Raw genomic sequence first — 18,997 nt, 5'->3', positions numbered from 1 at the left:
GATCAGCCATGATCTTATTGAATGGCGGTGCAGGCTTGAAGGGCCGAATGGCCTACTCCTGCACCTATTTTCTATGTTTCTATGTTTTTTCCGCCGACGACGATTCCACACCCCCGCCCCCTGTGACTTTCCTTGCTGCTGCACTCCCAGCTGCAGCCAGCCAACCCAGATATCCCCGAGCGCCAGGGAACGTCCAAAACAAGCAGATTATCGTAACTCTGACTACCTTTCCAGCACTGATTATTTAAAATCTGCATATGTAGATCAGCTCAATTTAATTTAACGGTTTAATTGCATTATCAAAATCTTGATGAATATGATAATAGTGTAAAGAAACATAATTACAATGAAATATGTCACAAAGTGGAATATAAATAATGAAACAGAGTAAATAGTTTTAAATTGTAATAAGTGCCAAAGTCATCCAAGTTTACACTGGTTTGAAATGTGAGATCAGACTACTTGGATGGATTAGTTAATTAAGGTGCTCCAATTTCCAGTTTTGATGACGTTCTTGTGAAGTGCCTTGGAACGTTTTACTATGTTAAAGGCACTATGTAAATGCAAGTTGCTGTCAAATTGCTTAAAGCAAAACAGATTAAATCAAAACTCTAGATACTCGGGTTGTGCAGAAGCCTTTGCTTTGTGTCAGAATCATGTGTACAGGACCAGATTCCTGCTTGGGCACCTTTGATAAAGATGCACGAGACTGTAAGGGGAGAAAGAAGTGAGATAGATAGCAGCAAGAAAATGCAAGGCAGAAAGCAGTAAAATAAATGATACTGATAGGAAACTTTTATATGCAACAAAAGGTAGCAGTTGTGTAGTTGACATCGGGGAAATTGGCTTAGGGGAGCTATTGAGCCCAACTAAAATTCTGCTACTTTTGCTTAAGAGACTGGTACTCCTGTTGAAAATCAAATTATGATTTGATTCTGTCATTTTATTTCCCTGCTTCTGCCTTTTTAAAACTATTTTTGGTGAGCACTGATGACATTATTGGGGGAAGTTTTGATTTGAAGGAGCTACTGAGCTCAGCAGTGTGATTCAACGTGCACAGAGGTAGCCATTAACCATTCAGTAATCGTGGTTTATTTCAACTGTGCATGTTAATTCATTTCGCCCACACTGCTTCCACTGCAGATTTGCTACGAAATAACTGCCGTGTTGAAATATATGTGAATGTATGGATGTAACTGGAGCCTTGGAGTTCATCACAATTTAAAAAAAAATATTTCATCACAAAAACGGCATAATCTATTTGTGGTACATACAGTGTGTAAAAATATATCTTCACTGTCATTTTCCCTTCTGTATTGCTAGGTTACTGAGGGTCACTTACTGGCCCAGAGCAGCGCTTGAGGTGTGAGTGATTTGGCCTCACTTCCTTGGTAACTGAGTAAGTACAGTATCAACCTTTCAGAATTCTATGTTAATATTTAACTTTATGACACCTCTGAGGCCTTGTTCTGCATGTCGGATGTGAGATAAACCATGCCTCCGTTAAGAGGAAGTGTCTATGGCAAGTGCAATATATTATTTGTTTGGTCGCCTTAAAGCAGTGTTACCGCAATGTTGCAAATCTTTTAGGTAAGCTAGGTTCCTCAAAGGATTAGCCCACTGCACCAAGACACTCCAATCAGATAGAGTCTGATATTCTACACAATGGAATAAGCTTGTGTTGCAACATATCTTAGATGCGCTGCATAACAAGCATTTGCATAATCTTTAACTTTCTTAGTTCAAATATATCCATTAAATAACGTATTACTGATATAATCGAGTCAATGATCAAATCATCACATAACAACCAGAAAGAAAAAGCTGGAAATCTGAAATAAAAACAGTGAATGCTGGCAATGCACTGCAGCCTGTCAGCATCTGTAAAGAGAAAAGACAAGTTAGCCATCTAGTATAAAAAATCTTAAATTTGTTTATCACTCTTCACATACAGAGACTTGTCTCGAAACATCATACAGGAAGAAAATAGGAAATGAATTGGAGCACGAGAGGTTCAAAACCCAATCAAATGAAAGTGTTTTGGGGAGACTTTTGAAAGCAGAGGGAGAGGTGGCAAAATAGAGGGTCTTCAGAAGGGAATTCCAGAGAGGTGGGACATAGCGGGTAAAAAAAAAACCTAATATCTGAGGTGCATGGTGCTGGAGAAGATCGCTGAGTAGGGTGTAGCAAGGCTGTGGAGAAATGTGAAAGCAAACGTGAGAATCTTGACTGAATTTACAGGAACATAGAGAACCAGTGGAGTTTGGCAGAAGCAAGAATGATGCGAGTGTGGGAATGTGTGCAGGCAAGGACCGCAAGCTAAGGCAGGGTGAAATGATTTGATGTGATTTTTACAGAACGGAGGTGACGTATGAGAGTATTACAGAAATCGAGCTGTGTGGTGATAAAGGCAAGAATTAGAGTTTTACTATCAGTGGGAAAGAAAGGGAGTGGAGGTGGGAGATGTGGTGGAGGTGGGAGATGTGGTGGAAGTGGAATTAACTAAATGGATGTAGGGAAGAAAGCTCAGTTGAGGGTCTGGCCTCGGTTCTGCATCTCTTGACTTCACCTTTGGTGGCAGCTGGGGAGATCGATGTTAAACTGTGGGAAATTTTAGCATGGTCTTGGTTTAAAAGAGGCAGTTGGTGAGGGTAGCAATAGCTGTGGGATTGATGCAGAAGGTGGAGAAGTAAATCTGGGTGTCATTAGTGTATATGTAGATACTGACTGAGTGCTTCAGAGTGATGTCACTGAGGGGGTAGCATTAAAATGATGAAGAGTAGGAAACCAAAGATGGAACCCTGGGATACATTCGAGGTGGCCTAGTGAGAATGGATGCATCCATTGGAAACAAGACAAAGTCTTTGTTGCGACAGGTATGAGTGAAACCAGGAAAAAGCAGTGCCACGGAGATGGATTTGGAGGAGAGATTTTTGAGGACAGAGTGATCGACCGTGTTAAATGCAGTGGAGAGATAAAGGAGGATCAAGAGAGCAACAAGCCTTGATGATAGTTGTAGAGGATATCATTTGTGACTTGGCCAATGGAATCGAAATGCTTTGGCAGGACGGAAGCTGGAATGGAGTGATAGGAGAGGTGCAAGTGCAGCTGTGAGGTAACGGCTTGTTCCACGGTATTAGACCTGATGAGATGTCCTGTGGGATAGTTTATTAGACATCAATGCCCTTTTAAAAATCCATTCTATTATAGGAAAACTTAAGAAAATGTCATTGAGTAAAACATTCTTTTAATGGAACTGTGAACACATACTATGAATTCTTTCTCAGTAACTGACCATTTTAGGTAACCAGTAGCAAAAGTGGCATTACATACAGTCAGACCATTGGTAAGTAATGACACATCAGTAATTGCAATAAAACCATAGCCTGCCTTTTTTGGCTCTCAGTTTTACTGTGGCTAATACCATATATTTTTTAATTCATTCTAAGGATGAAGGTCACTGACAAGGCTGGCATTTATTGCCAATCCCTAGTTGCCGTTAACTGAGTGGCTTGCTGTTACATTGGAAAAAAAGAAATTTATATAGTGCCTTATGACATCTCTCAGAAAAGACTAAAAAGCACTTCACTTAGACTGAATTACTTTGAAATGCAGTGGTTGTGAAATAAGTAAACATTAATCTAAAACGTACTTGCCTAGATACAGACGGACAGAAACTTGCCTTTTTGCTATGTGCTTCAACAAAAATGCCTATAACACCCATATTTCTTATCCTGGGCTTCATCAAATCACAGAAAACTATCATGTAGCTATATGGAAATTATTTCCAGCAAACTTTTAAAAAAATCTTTTGATAAAGGTCACCTTATTCCTGAGAAAGTTTATATCAGTTAACATCAAAACTACTGTGTGCTTTCCCCCACCCCCTTTCCTGTTGCTTAAGCCAAAATGTTTTCTTAAATTAGAAAATGGAGCAGTTATCAGTCATGGACAGGAGTATGTGGTGGGTCTGAGACATTTTAAGCTTTATTTATATTACAGTGGCCGTTCGCAAAGAAGTGGTTCTGTAGTACTGTAGGCTCCTGGTGTTGTGAAATCTTCCCCGTGTATATTTTAGGACAGATTCCACAGTACTGGAGCAATGCATAAACAATGACACATATGCAAACTTGTGACTATAGCTGCTGGACCTTCCCTGATGAGACCCTTACTTCTCGATTTCCATGATACGACCCTTATTGCTGGACCTAGAAAATATAGTTGCCAGGGACTGTTGCCTCTGGAAGTTCTGGCAAAAGCATTTCTTCAGGTGGAGGTGTCTCAGTGCCTTTTGAAGGAAGCAGGGTAACTTTATTTGCCTTACAGTGCTGCCTCCACCAACATTACTATGAAGTAAATAGCCGCAGTACAAACCAGACTGATTCAGCAGCAAGGGAACCACATCCAATCAAAGTAGTGCTATAATATAAATGGGGTACAAAAGGACAGTCTTATCACTTTGCCATTATGTACGTAGAACTGAGCAGAATGACTTCATTGCTAACATGACGACTTGCATCTGGTGCAACAAATTTATTTTTAATAAAAGAAACTATACTGAGCACCTAATACTGTATCAAATTTAAGTCTGGAAATGACTGTGATATTAGTGAACGCTTGAAGGATCCAAACCTCACTGCCTCTCCACCTCCCTCGCCTCCTTTAAGCCCCTCCTTAAAACCACCTCTTTGACCAATCACTCGTCAATCCTTTGAATATTTCCTGCTTTGGCTCGGTCGGTGTCACATTTCATCTGATTACGCTTCTGTGAAGTGCCTTGGGATCTTTTACTGCATTAAAGGTGCTCCTTAAATGTAAATTGTTGTTTGTATAATAGTATTATGCATGCTGTTTTAACAGGTGTTAATCCCGAATGGGTTCATACCTCCATTAAATTAGTAGACGGGAATGTCACGCAAATGCACTCAGCACTTGTATGCTAATTTCACAAATAGTAATTTCTAGGTTATTGTGCCTGTTTCAGTGCAAACTTTTGTAGACGTTCTTGGAATTTGGCTTGCCCCAAAAACATTTCTTTCATCACTCTTCAAACAGAAGTAGATGTTACATACTGCAGTATATCATTTGCATAATTTTTAACATGAAATGTTGTACCGCATAGAAGAATTTGCTCCTGTAAGCATGTTGCTAAATAATGTCTAGATTCTTGTCAAACATTAGGCTTGCAAAGTTCATGTCTTGGCGAGTACTTGGCACTTAGTACAAAACAGTATTTGTTCAGCCTGTTCCCTATGAATGTTCAACACTCGTATTCCCTTCAAAACATATTGGCCTGGATTTAGTGGTCAGCGGTAAACGAATGCGCTCGTTGCTCATTACGCTAACAGCTGCCTACAGACTTTTTGTGGGCTTTTGAGCGGCAACTTAGTCATCAGGATCTGGACCTGTGTGAACAGGGTAAACAGCAGCGTGTCTCTTCAACCAGTTGGATTGAAGAATTCTTCCTCAGGTACACAGTCTAAGCCAGGAAGTGTAAATTTGAGTACTTAATTCAATGGTCTGGATTTTGAGTTGAGAATAACAGTGAGGCTAACAATGCTCACCGTTATTATGGAATAAATCGGACAGCAACTTCCGGAATACATATGTGCGTGGTTAAATGCGGAAATTCAGAAGTTGTGGTCTGAGTTATACTGCTCCTCTACATGTTGCACAATTACAGTAGCTCGCTAATAGGCTCAGGATTGAGATCCACGTAAGTGCGTGAAGTTGCGGTACTTACCCACTAGTTACCCACTAAATATGGCAGAAAAAGTTAGGGCTAGTTCAGGTGTAAGTGAATTTTTAACGGAGTGATAAATCATAATTAATGCCAAACAACCCTCTGACACCGAAAATATAATTTTACAAGTGTGAAGTCTCATTTCTTCAGAATTTAATTAGTGTTGGAATTATATAAAAAAAAATAATTCTCTCATCTCTCTCTCAATCCCATCTTTCCCTCCCTCTCTTTATTTTGCTTTTTGTACATGATTTAAATTTAATTTATACTTTCTTGTTTATACTTCCTGGTTTAGACTCTGCGGGGCCAAAATTGCCCATCACCCAAAACGAGGCGCACCTACCGTTTTTGAAGTGTTTGGCTGCCCCAATGCATGGACGGCCATTCTGGAGAAATTCAGCACTTTGTTTTTTTTTAAAAGCGCGGCAGAAATGGCCTCATCATTGGAGTGGGGGCAGGGCGGAGTGGGCGTCACTATCGGGGTGGATGTGGGGAAGGGGCGGAGTGACCCAACGCAGCAAGGTAAAAGCGCCGCGCTGATGACGTCATTGCATTGGCGCGTCACAGTGTCTCTCCCTTTCAGTTAAAAGGGAGGGCCGCTGCGAACTCTGCAGCCACTTTAGTGGCAAACACGGGGCCACCAGGGAGGGTTTCGGCAGGCCAGTGGCCTGGCACCCAAGAGGGGGTGTCAGGCTGCCTGTTGGCAGCCCGGCCAAACCCGCGGCCATAATTGTCGTCCGGCAAAAAAAGCATGGCGTCGTCAGCAACGCCACCTCCCTTAATGGAGGCCGTGCCGCTAAGTCACAGAGAGTGTACTGACAGCAAAAGCTGTCGGGGCACCGACTGGTGGCGGCACCGCTCTTGTGGGGCAATTCCAGGAAAGGGGCAATTTCCCGAGGGGAAATTTCGGGAAGGGGTCCCCGCCAGTTGGGAAGCGGTCGGCGCGTGCACGCCGTGGTGGAAAAACAGGCGGAGAAATCTCTACACCGCTCCAAACCCGAGGAAGGGCAATTTTCAAAATGGCGGCCCTCCTCGGAGACTCGCGGCCTTTCCGCACTGACCCGTGGCCGCCGCTTTAGGTGGCCAAAGGCCTTGTGGAAAGGGGCAATTTCGGCCCCTGCGTGTCTCAATGAGGATTCTTCAATCTGATTGGCTGACGAGCCACGCTTTGGATTTCCCAGCCTCACGCCACAGATCCCCTGTAGACAGTAATGCACTGGATCAGATGCCCAATGACAGCAAGTCTCCGCTCTAAAGCCTGCAAAAACTCTGGGCAGCTGACAGCATGGTGAATGGCGAGCGCTTTTCCTTTGCTGTTGACTGTAAAATCCCCCCATTGTAAAATCACTTACAAAAAACAAAATAAAGACAGGGAAAGAAAGATGAGAGAGAAATAGAAGACAAAGAAAAAGTTCACAAAGTTTAATTTTAATTTTTTTTAAATATCCAGTAATAATCAAAATCTGAAGGAATGAGACTCCACACTTATAGATGTAAATTTTCAACGTTAGAGAGTTTGTTTGGTAGTAATTAAGATTTATCACACTGTTAAAAAATTCACTGACACTGGAACGGACACGACGCAACTTTTTCTGGCGTGTTTAGTGGGTAACTAGTTTGGAAGTACCGCAACTTCACGCTCTTCATATGTTTGAATGCCAAGTTAGTGGTGTAACGAAGCTGGTGGAAGAGCAGGGTAAATTGGAAAACAACTTCTAGATTCCCGCGTCAAACTGTGCGGAATCTGGAAGTTGCTTTCCGATTTGCTCCTTAATAACGGTGAACGCTGATAGCCTCACCATTATTCCTACTGCAAAATCCAGGCCATTAAGTCAGGGTGATGTATAACAACCCGAAACTTGGGGGTGTATAATTTGCAATTGTTATAAGCTGAGAAGGAATGTTTCTTGTGACCCCATTTAAATTGGGTCTTTGAAATTTCCAGGTGGAAATTGTCATTATTTCCCCTTCCAGTTTCTGCCAGTAACCCTGAGCTGAGGTACTCCAGGAGCCAAGATTAGCTTTCATCAAGGCAAATCAAGTCACGTTCAAAGCAAGTCTAGAGGCTGCTAATGTCACTCTAATAACACATGGATGTTGATTTTAAAGGTTTCTTGTAAGACAGGTGTTGAATTATTTTTTTTAAATAATGAAGTTGAATTTCTGAGCTAACGTAGTACAGGTTGGACCTCTCTGGTCCAGCACCCTCGGGACCTGACCGATGCTGGAACAGAGAATTTTTCGAACAACGGGCGGTCACATCGAGCCTAGGCATACCAGTACCTGATGACAGCATCCGGGCTCCTGAACACCTCCACCACGCTCCGGCTGTGAAACTCTGGCCTCGCTTCCTCTCCGTGCTGGTTTGCTGCTCTTTTTTTTGAAGGTCGTGTCTCCCCCACCCCCCACCGCTGCTGCCAGACCTGCCCCGTCCATCGCCGCTGCACCCGGACCCCCCTGCTGGACCCGCACCTGCTGCTGCTCGCGCTCCAGGCACGGGACTGATGCCGAGCCACGGGTGGTTCCTGGTCAGAGAGTCCTGGATGGGAGAGAGACAACCTGTATTTAATGTAGGTGCTGAATGATTTCATGGTGAGATTATGAAGTTTTATGCAATGATTAGTAGCTTGAGCCATGGTGGAAAATCTACTTTTACGGCTTGGAAAACTGTTATTTGTTGCTAAGAATCACTTTGCTTCTGTTACACCCTGCTTGTCTTTTATATGTTTTGTATTTAGCTCATATACATAATGTGTCATCAGTCAAATACAACATTTTGTGACCAATGTAAACCAAAATTTACAGAAAATCAGGTTCTGCCGATCTTGAGTCTAAAATTTTAAAGTGATTTACGAACCTCCATTTGAATGCAACTATTTACAAGGAGCTCCAATAGGTTTCCCAAAAGAAATATTTGAGCAATGGACTTCGAGACAGAAGAGGTCTGACATTGCAACAGTGACTACACTTCAAAAAGTACTTAATTGGCTTTGGGATGCCCTGAGGTTGTGAAAGGTGTTATATAAATGCAATTCCCTTTTCTCTCCTCTTCTCTCTTCTCTTTTTTTCTTCTGTCTTGCTTTCTCGCGCTCTCTCTCTCTCTCTCTCTCTCTCTCTCTCTCACATATCAAACTACCTATGCAACATCATAGGGAAATGGCTAGCATTTAGTTTGTTTTAGGGTGGGGAAGAAAGGATTTAAAAAAAAGTCTCATTAAGCTTCCATTATTTTTCTACGGTTAGTAGATATTGAAAAATTAATACATTTATTCTGCACACAAGGGGCCCACGGAACCCCGGGTCCATTTGAAGGAGCTTGCATGCCACATTGAGCTTGCGGGCCAAGCTTGTTGCAAACTGTCGCTCCAGTGCCTAACTAACCTAGCAACCAGCTGCATTGAGCAGGGGAGGGACCCGGGTATATTGTGAGTCTGTTTGTACTGACTTCTTTTACCATAATGGAAATAGCTTTAAGAATCATTTATGTTCAATTTATCTTAATTTTCATGGTATTTTTTCCCTTTTCTTTGGTTTCTCTGGGCCATGCGCTGACCACAGTCAAGAAGGTGGATTGTAACTGTATGCCACTCAGTCAATTATTAGGAGCTCCATCTGATTTTTTAAAATTACTTTGTAGGGAACTACCTGTCTTTTGTTCAGTACATTCCCACAATTACAAGGCTAACTCAGCCTTGTGCAGGATTCTGTTTGAGAAACAAGGTCCCATCACTTAATTGCGAGGCCACCAGGCTGCTTTTGTTACTACTATATATAAACATATATGACCCACTACGTAGTAGGTTAGGAAGGGATGGTTGCCAAGGCTTTGAGAATACTGTTTGCTTTTCTCAGTAGTCAAGACAGCAATGTAAACATCAATGGCTGCAGAATTATAAAAGCAACATTGACTTTGTGTTTCTAAGCTGTTCTCAGAGTTGACAGATTTTCCTATATTCTCACACCCATTGTGATGTTACAAGTAATTGCCCAGATTTTGCTGGAGTGTGCCTTTAGTTAGGCTTTTTCCCCTCACCCTTCAGCTCGATAATTTGCTCTGTAAGTTGTCAGAAGTGGGAGCAGGTAAAGGTGTGGCGAGGGCAAAATCAGGCATCTGGGACCTCGGTGAAAGATGGTCTATCTCCTTACCCAATGAGTTATAAGGATTGAGAAAGAAATGGGAACAACAGAGAAGGATGGTGAATTTGACTCAAATCAGGTACATACCCGAAAGATAGGGAAAGAAAAATTGGATTAAGAGACATAAAGGAAAATAATATAAAAATAAAAATTAAATAAAACTTTTTTTAAATCTAAAAAAGTTATTACAACAATCAGGCATGAGACTGGACTGTTTAAATAGCCCTTCGTTGGCTGGAGAGCAATGTTCCCATTAAACCCCGCAGGGATCCGGCGCAACCGGCTTTTCAATGCAAAAACCGCACATGCACGGTATTTTGAATGGCCGTGCGGCACCGAAGAAAATTACAGGGAACATTGCCGGAGAGGTTGATTGGCATTACATTAACAATGATTACGCTGTTAAAAGGGTACTTACGCTGTTAAATACCAGGTCTAACTTTCTGCGACAGGTTTAATCCAAATTTTATGTGCAAATCCAGCAAGTTCTTAAAATTAACAAGGAGATTGAGGACAAGCTGTCGTTTTCATGACGTTAATGGCGGGGCAGCGCAGATCATCCAGCAGCTTGTGATTCAAATTCATGGGGTATCCCTTTGCCACAAGTTCCTGGACGCTTATATATTAATAACGGCAAGCGCCATTAAACCTCACTGTTATTTTGACAGCAAATTCTGGGCCATGATTATAATGGATGGACTTGTTGCATAGCATGAGCTTTGAAGTTTATAAATATCCTATCGCACTGGAGTGCATGGTCCCAATTATTTGACGGCTAACTATATTGTGGTTAAAATGTGTAAAATTTACTGCTATAAACAGAAAAAACTGAATTATGTCGAGGACCCACCTGTTTTATGTACACTGTTTCAGCTGCATACGGTGATTTTGGCATTTGAGGTTGGCTTTTTATGATGTGTAACTGTTGCAGAGGTTGCAGCTGAACACGTGTCTGCAGATTCTGGGTTATAGTTTAAGGAATGGTAGCCTAGTGGTTATAAATGTAAATTAGGAGTCTAGCACCTGTTGAAGGACCCCATCCAAAAATTAGTTGCCAATGAGAAGGACAAGCGTCAGTTTTACCCCGCTCAGGAATTTCAACAGTGGCAAGTTGCAAAAGTGAATTTGATAAATCTGGTAATTTGTGGGTGACGTGCCTCTTCATTGCCGTTGCTCTCCTGCTCCAGCACGTGCTGCACCCTGGAGTGGTCCTTCTGCTCCCCGGCCTGCTCGAATGGTGCTCGCAGGCCAGGGGCCGCTCGGCCTGCTGGGCCGCTCGGCCTGCTGGGCCGCTCGGCCTGCTGGGCCGCTCGGCCTGCTGGGCCAGGCCGCCACACTGCTCCTTCCGCTCCCCAGCCTGCTCAGATGGTGCTTGCAGGCTTGGGGCCGATTCATATGGGACAAACAAACCCCTACGAAAGGGTCAATTGCATCAGTACAACTTGACACAGTTAAACCCATCCGCGATTTGACTGTTACATATAAAGTTACCCAGACTTAAATCACAGAACCCTTTCTGTGATCTGACCAAGATCCAGGTCGGTGATTGGAGCGTGGGGCAGGTACAGCAGGAGCGGCAAGGTCGGGGCAAAGGAGCGGCAAGAGATTGTAGAGGGATGTGATCGGGGCCCAAAAGAAGCGAGGGCCCAGGGGCAGCACGGGCCAGCCCACACTGTGATGTGTGCGCACTAGGTCCGTGCAGCAGAGCTGGTCTCCAGTCGTCTTGGTTAATCCTTGCCACTGGACCAAGACCTAGCTCTGTCAAGCCCATGTGGTGGCTGGTGTGCAACGGCCACCCAACGTTAAAAAATCCACGCACAGTCATCTTCCACCCTTCAGGATTTAGTTCAGGACCTGGAATTTTAGGTCCTTCATTGAAACACCTGTGAACTTTTTGACACGGAAGCAAGTCATCCTCGATTCGAGGGACTGCCTATGATGATGATGAATTTGTGGGCTAGCACGTCAGAATATAACAGTGACAGCTGATGGATTGTTGTAAAAACCCACCTGGTTTATTAAATTCCTTCAGGAAAGCTAAGCTGCCTCTACCCGATCTGGCCTACATGTGACTACAGTCTCATACTATTTATTTTCCTGTTATGGAGAAATTTTCCTGGGTCGGCACTCGGACACACTGGACCATACAGGCACAATGAATATCGGAAAATGTGTAGGTCAAAGCCCAAGCTTTAAAAGGAATCCACCCAATTGTCCTTTCGATGTACCTTTACAAGCACGCTCCTACCCGTCCAATTTTCCGGCGTTTGCTGAGCCCATGTGATACAGTATGACTGCCGCAGATCCAGAAAAAAATTCCCTTCAAAGGTCAGCTGGCTGTGAAGTGCTTCTTCACTGTTATAAGGCAACACCTAACCACGATTTTATATTCTAATCTCAATGTGGATTTTACACTACTTGTGGCTAGATCTTACAGTGAGCGTGCATTAAGATTAAGCAACAGTAAATAGTTAAGGTATTCACAATGGATATTTTGCATGACTGAAACCAATTTTTTTGCTTGTACATCCCAGCTGAATATGCAGTTGAAAAAAACAAGTGTGGAATCTTATGGTTTAATGATGAAGTTGTGTGCTAGATTTAACAGGTTGAACCTTCCTTATTCGGCATCCTCGGGACCCGGCCTGTGCCGAATAAGGGATTTTGCCGGACGTGGGGAGGTCACGTGTTATAAGGGGAGCAACGCTATACAAACTGTTTTTACAACTTCATTGTTGTCAATCATTGGTCAAATACAGACCGTGTCTTCATTTCTGTGCCAAAGCGACCAAGTACACACACTATTGTGCACATTAAGTGTAATTTTTACAACTTTCATGAACTCCGATCGCTGGGCTGACCCTGCGATTCCCAACCCCTCCCCCCCCCCTCCCCCCAAAACAATCTCTCGGCCCCCAGCCAGCCCCGATATCCCCGACTGCTCCACTGCAAATTCCGCTGGACTCCCGACTCTGTAATCTCTGCCACCGCTGCCGATTTTCCCCCCCCCCCCCGGTTGCCTTCCTCGCTACCGCACTGCCAGCCTGCCCAGCTCGATATCCCCGATGAAAGCAAACTGTTGGAAAGGTAGGCAAAGTTACGATTGTGTGCGTGTTTTGGACGTTCCCTGGCGCTCGGGGATATCTGGGCTGGTTGGCTTGGGGGCTTGGAGTGCAGCAGCAAGGAAGACCACAGCTGGGGGTGGAATTGTCGGCGGTGGAAGAGATCGCCAACACCAGTCATATTTTCTCATTGCTCATCTGTTTCTCAAAGTTTTTTTAAAAATTCGCAGAGTTGGACTGCAGGTCCAGCGGAGCGTAGCGGTCGGGGATATCTGGGGGCTTGGAGTGCGGCAGCGGGGCGGGGGGGGATGGTGGAATCGTTGGCGGCGGAAGAGATCACGGAGTCCGGCGGAGTTTGCAGCGGAGCGGTCAGGGATATCGGGGCTGGCTGGCTGGGGGCTGATGTGCGGCAGAGAGATCGTGGGGGTGTGTGGGTGGGAGCCGGGGAGGTGGATCGCGGGGTCAGGTCGGCAGAGAGGATGGACTTCAATTAATGTCGGAGGACCCGGCCATGGTCTGCACACGTGACCCCGGCAGCGGGAATGATGCCGAACGAGGGTGGTGCCGGATAAGGGAGGTCAACCTGTATTTTGTTTAACTCCTGATGGCATGCAACCTTACAGCTGGAGTCTCAGCCTATTGAGGAAAGGATTCCATCCTTAGAGAGTCACCGTTCGAAAACAAAAAGTCAGTTTTGTGACTTTAAGACCAGCACTAGCTGCCCAAATGACCCTATTCTGCCCATAGTGATGATAATCCATTACTGTTGATGTATACGCCAAAGAAGAAATGGTTTTGCCTGTTATATTGTATTATTGTAGGGATGACCATGCTTGATCAGGTGGCAAATATCCACCAACTGCAAAGTCCAGCACTGGATCTTCAATTACGTTGGTTACTGAATGTGATTCAAATTCTAATGCAACATATTTACAATTAAATACTAATGCACATCAGAAAATGAAAAATCTCGATTTTAAAACTACCTCCTATTTGAAATGTGTTGTCCACCCTTTCCAATATTAACATTTCTTAAAAGACTATCGTCAAACTTTATTTTAATACAAAATTTGAATGAAGGAAGAACAAATTGCTTATTTAACTTTAATTGCTGGTGTACATTCGCTTACTAAAGTTTGTGACTACCAGAGTTCAGATGTTACAGGCAAAGGGTTTAATAACTGATACAAAAATCTATAATGGAACTGTGTACGCTTGTAAAATTGTTTACACAGCAGAGCTGTACACTTAAGTGAGACAGGAAGTCATTCAGGGGAACATTCAGTTTATATTATTTAAAATTATCAGTTCTAAAGCAGGCCAATTTTCCAGTAATGGTTTCCACTAGTGTTATCGGTTGTGACTTGTGGTAAAATAAAGTTCCCAGTTCATGTTTGGTATAGTCGTATTGGTTCAGACATTAGGAACCAAAGACCTGGCTTTTCATCATGTTATCTTTATCACCTCACAGATTTTGTTCTCTTTCTCTTCCCCCCCCCCCCCGCGCCCCCAATTTTTTTGTTGCAATTTTCTGTACAGTTGCAGTGATTCTTTTGTGTGTATGTTCATTTAAATAGAGCCAAATGTTTTTTTTTCCATATTGCCACACGGGCCACAGGTCAGCATGGAGGTTGTAGGTGTTGCAACTTTACTGAGTTGAATCCCGAACTCAGAAAATTGCTTTGTGACTTACTGCTCCAGCAATAGGCTGCTAAACAAGCTGCAGTCAGAGGGATGGGAGTGGTGGTGGGAGTCATACCCAAAATAGCATATTGTCTGTATTCTGCCCTATAAAACAGAAGTTTCCCCTCGTGGCCCCACAATGGCATATTCAACAATTAAATAGAGCAGGAAAGTTTCTGCTAGCAATATTGCTGGACTCAAATAAAATAATGCTTGTAGTCCTGGGGGAACATAATTCTTAAGTCAGGCCCAGTTCACTACTTGTCCCTATCTACTGAGCAACTGCCAGCACATAGAACTATACTGTAGGGAATGAGAAAAAGATATTTGGCTCAATGAAGCTTGCTTCTTCCAACAGACTTTGCACAGTTTGCACTGTCGTGGACTCCCTCCAGAGATTCAGAAAATAGGATAAAGATAAATAAGAAGTAAAACTTCCAAGAAGGTAGTACTCTTTATAAAAAATAATATAATCTTGGAATTGGCATTATTTTGCTCTATTCCATGAATGACATTCTCATGGTAGCTGTCATTGTAAAGCTTGTCTTGATCTCGGGGTAATTTCAATTTATCCCACCCAGCGGTAAAAGTGACTGGATTGGATCGGATCGGGGACCGTTTTACACCTTGTCCAATTTTACCTTTCACTGACTTCAATGGAAAGTAAAATCAGGCAAGGTATAAAATCAGTTTCCTGCTGGACGCCTTGCACTAAACAACATAAGACAAAGGTCCTCCACCAACCTGACCCCCCCCCCCCCCCGGGGTCATCAAAATTCACGGTGCGGCCTTGGACAACGTGGACCATTTTCCATACCTCGGGAGCCTACTATCAGCAAGGGCAGACATCGATGACTAGGTCCAACGCTGCCTCCAGTGTGCCAGCTCAGCCTTCGGATGCCTGAGGAAGAGTGTTTGAAGACCAGGACCTCAAATCTGACACCAAGCTTATGGTCTACAAGGGCAGTAGTGATACCCGCCCTCCTATATGGCTCAGAGATGTGGACCATATACAGTAGACACCTCAAAGCACTGGAGAAGTACCACCAGCGCTGCCTCCGCAAGATCCTGCAAATCCCCTGGAAGGACAGACGCACTAACGTCCGTCTTCTCGATCAGGCCAACATCGAAGCACTGACCGCACTCGACCAGCTCCGTTGGGCGGGCAACATCGTCCGCATGCCCGACATGAGACTCCCAAAGCAAGTGCTCTACTCGGAACTCCTACACGGCAAGCGAGCCCCAGGTGGGCAGAGAAAACGTTTCAAGGACACCCTCAAAGCCTCCTTGCAACATCCTCACCGGCAGCTGGGAGTCCCTGGCCCAAGACCGCCCTAAGTGGAGGAAGAGCATCCAGGAGGGTGCTGGCTGAGTACCTCGAGTCTCGTCACCGAGAGCATGCAGAAACCAAACGCAGACAGCGGAAGGAGCGTGCGGAAAACCAGATTACCCACTCACCCTTTCCTTTAACCACTGTCTGTCCCACCTGTGACAGAGACTGAAATTCCCTGTATTGGACTGTACAGTCACCTGAGAACTCACTTTGAGTCTTCCTCGATTTCGAGGGACTGCCTGTGATGATGATGATATGTTAAAATGGCCCCTTCCAACAACCATCCCATTGCCTGAACAAGCTGTTGCCTTATGCCTATTCTTTAGTTCATGTAACAGAGGGGACCAAGGCAAAAATCCAGTGTTCTTTCCTCTGTGAAGCATGTATATTCCTTCTATAGTGCTGGTCCCTTTGTGCTCTAGTACAGTGAAAGGTGACTCATCCAGCAAGATTGGAATAATGCTCCAGAGACTGTTTGATATTTGTGTCTAAATTTATACTACCATAACCTTTGATCCCATCCTATCCAGATGCTTTTTAAAGAAGCTAATCAACATAACATTAATTGTTTTTGGAATCTATCCCACATATCAGCTAATCTACTGGAAGAATTTCTTTTTAATCTTTAGTCTTCTGGCTTGTTAATTTTGTACTTGTGTTCTGTACTTCACCTACAGTGTGATTGCAGTCTGGCCACTGATACCAGCACACCTTTGGACCTATCGTACCATCCTTGCACCCAAAGAAAACATTGCACTGAGTTGTATTTGATTTCCTCAGGGAACAATTTACCATAGTAAAATTTATCTTGCTCTGCCTTCTGCAACCATTACCAGAACCTATGATTGCACTCTGCCTGTTCTCTAATTCACGTAGCAGAGAGGACAAAGGCAAAAATTGTATCTGTCGTGGTCTTTGTTTTATGAAACCTGTATAAAGGTAGGTAAGAGAAGAACAAAGTGAGAGTCGTCCCACTCCAGCTGGACAATGGAGGAAAGGCATTAGAGGAGGATGGTGTAGTCGACCATGTCAAAGGCTACAGAAAAACCAAGGAGGAGGGATAGTGCACCATGGTCAAAGTCATAGAGGGCGTAATTTGTGACTTTGTGCGAGTTACCTAAATCTCCACTTCTCTAAGACCCTCCTTAAAACCTACCTCCTTGACGAAGCTTTTAGTCACCTCCTAATGTCTCCTCCTTTGGCTTGTCATTGTCTGATTATGCTTCTGTGAAGCGCCTTGGGATGTTTTCCTATGTTTAACGCTCTGTAATAATGCAAGTTGTTGTTGAAGCCTGTATTTGTATGTCTCTCATGTACTTTCCATCTTGTCGCAGTGAAAGTTGACTGGTCAAACTGAGGACTTTCTCACTGATCTCATGCAATATTGGAGGGCTCAGTGGTACTCCATGATAAAGTATTATGGTGGATGTGCTTCAGCCATCCATAGTCTCCCTAGCTTTAATGCATTAGATTAAATTACTTCTAGGTTTTTAAGATCTTGTCTCCTTTCATAGGTGGAATGGGGGGAGATTCTGGGCCTCTGATAAATGGCACAGTTCAAGGTATTACTTCTGGGTAGGAACTGCAAAGCAGGTAATGAGTTGTGCAAATAGCAGGATGTCTTGCTTTCTTTTAATTTCTGCCAAGTATTTCCTGTGTGGTGGCCATGCTGTTAAGCAGCTATTATTTTTACCTGTGTCGTGGCTGCAGTGAATCCTGGTAAAATAACCAAATGTTCTCACTTTTGGTTAGCTTTAGGATGCACAAGAAATAATATGTATCCATCGCTCAGATGTCTATGTCCCTTTGGTGATGTGTATAGCTTTTAAATAAACGATGTGCATTTTACATCTTTTTTAAATTGTTAGTTTATGCCCCTTTTTCTGCTGATTATCAAGGACACTAAAACACTATGGGGTAGACCTTTGTCTTTACTGCCAGGGCGATAATCTGGTAGAGTGGATTGCCCAATACTATGTAAACAGCATCAGAAATCTATTAATATTAGCACATACAACAACTTTTATATAGTGTCTTTAACGTAGTGAAATGTCCCAAAGTGTTTCACAGGAGTATTATGAGATAAAAATTTGACCGAGCTGCATAAGGAGAAATTAGGGCAGGTGAAAGAGGTAGGTTTTAAAAAAGTGTCTTGAAGGAAAGAGAGGCAGAGCGGTTTAGGCAGGGAATTCCAGAGCTTAGGGCCTGGGCAACAGAAGGCACGGCCACCAATGGTTGAGCGATTATAATCAGGGATGCTCAAGAAGGCAGAATTAGAGGAGCGCAGACATCTCGGGGCGGGGGCAGGAGTTGTGGGGCTGGAGGAGATTACAGAGATAGGGAGGGCCAAGGCCAAGAAGGGATTTGAAAGCAAGGATGAGAATTTTAAAATTGAGGCCTTGCTTCACCGGTAGCCAATGTAGGTCAACGAGCATAGGGGTAATGGGCAAGCGGGACTTGTTGCAAGTTAGAATATGGGCAGCCGAGTTTTGGATCATCTCTAGTTTACGTAAGGTAGAATGTGGGAGGCGAGCCAGGAGTGCGTTGGAATAGTTAAGACTATGGTTTGTTTAGTACTCAGTAAGATAAAATAGCTGAGGCCAGCAGTTTTCTGCTATCATGTGAGGATGAATATATGTTCTGTAGTTTTGCTTGATTATCTTTGAGGATCAGAGAGTGTTAAAACAAAACTTTCCTGCTGGAGATTCAACAGGTGGGATGGACATCATGGATGGGGTCAATGGGTGTCTGGTCTGTGGAAGAGTTGGCTTGATCGCCCAGATGGCCATTTCTTGCTCCATGTTATTTGTGTTTTTAATTTCACATGCCCGTACTCAGTAAAGAACTGTGCTTATTTTTCTGAAGCTAGTGATTTTTTGCTGTGAGACTTTAAAAAAAATTTTTTTGCTGTGAGACTTTAAAAATTTTTTTACTCAGAATAGAGATATAAATTAAAACTCCCCAAATCTAAAATTAAAGTAAAAAGCAGAAGTTTAAAAAGTTTCTTTTGCTCAGGCTATGACTTCCTCTATTTTTCTT

At 43.5% G+C, this 18,997-nt stretch overlaps 1 protein-coding gene across 2 annotated transcripts in view; it reads left to right on the top strand.

Moving 5' to 3' along the window:
• LOC139275231 (F-box-like/WD repeat-containing protein TBL1X) overlaps nucleotides 1-18,997 on the top strand; it is a 346,548-nt gene that overhangs the window by 88,111 nt on the left and 239,440 nt on the right. Inside the window, exon 2 of one of the 2 annotated variants that reach the window (XM_070892397.1) lies at nucleotides 1,324-1,399. The gene's annotated coding sequence lies outside the window, so the exon portion shown is untranslated. Of the gene's footprint in view, nucleotides 1-1,323; nucleotides 1,400-15,026; nucleotides 15,071-18,997 lie in introns of those variants that run through there. The other variant, XM_070892399.1, reaches the window with a different exon arrangement.

The sequence above is a fragment of the Pristiophorus japonicus genome, chromosome 10 (assembly GCF_044704955.1).
Source record: "Pristiophorus japonicus isolate sPriJap1 chromosome 10, sPriJap1.hap1, whole genome shotgun sequence".
Lineage (NCBI taxonomy): Eukaryota > Metazoa > Chordata > Chondrichthyes > Pristiophoridae > Pristiophorus > Pristiophorus japonicus.
The sequence above is the reverse complement of the archived record's forward strand: the minus strand, read 5'-3'. Positions and strand labels throughout refer to the sequence as shown.